This window comes from Calidris pugnax, unplaced genomic scaffold, assembly GCF_001431845.1.
Source record: "Calidris pugnax isolate Ruff unplaced genomic scaffold, ASM143184v1 scaffold119, whole genome shotgun sequence".
Classification (NCBI taxonomy): domain Eukaryota; kingdom Metazoa; phylum Chordata; class Aves; order Charadriiformes; family Scolopacidae; genus Calidris; species Calidris pugnax.
In genome coordinates this window covers 321338-321581 of record NW_015090854.1, presented here as the reverse complement: position 1 = coordinate 321581, position 244 = coordinate 321338, and positions in this window count along the sequence as shown.

Genomic DNA, 244 nt, shown 5'->3' with positions numbered 1-244 from the left:
CCTGGAGGACGTGCTACCTCACCCAGTTGTCTCCTGGGGGGGGATTAGGGGGGTGGTTTATGAGAAAAAAGCCATCATCCAGCCTCTGGGAAGCTCTGTGCCCGCCCGTGGGGTTCACCGGGGAAGGGGGGGAGGCAGCTCCTGGGAGGGTCCGTGGTCTGGCCACCCCACAGCCCGGGTGGGCTTGGTTGGGGGGTGGCCACGATGCCCCCGCTGCTTCTCTTCCCACTTTCTGCCAGACAGT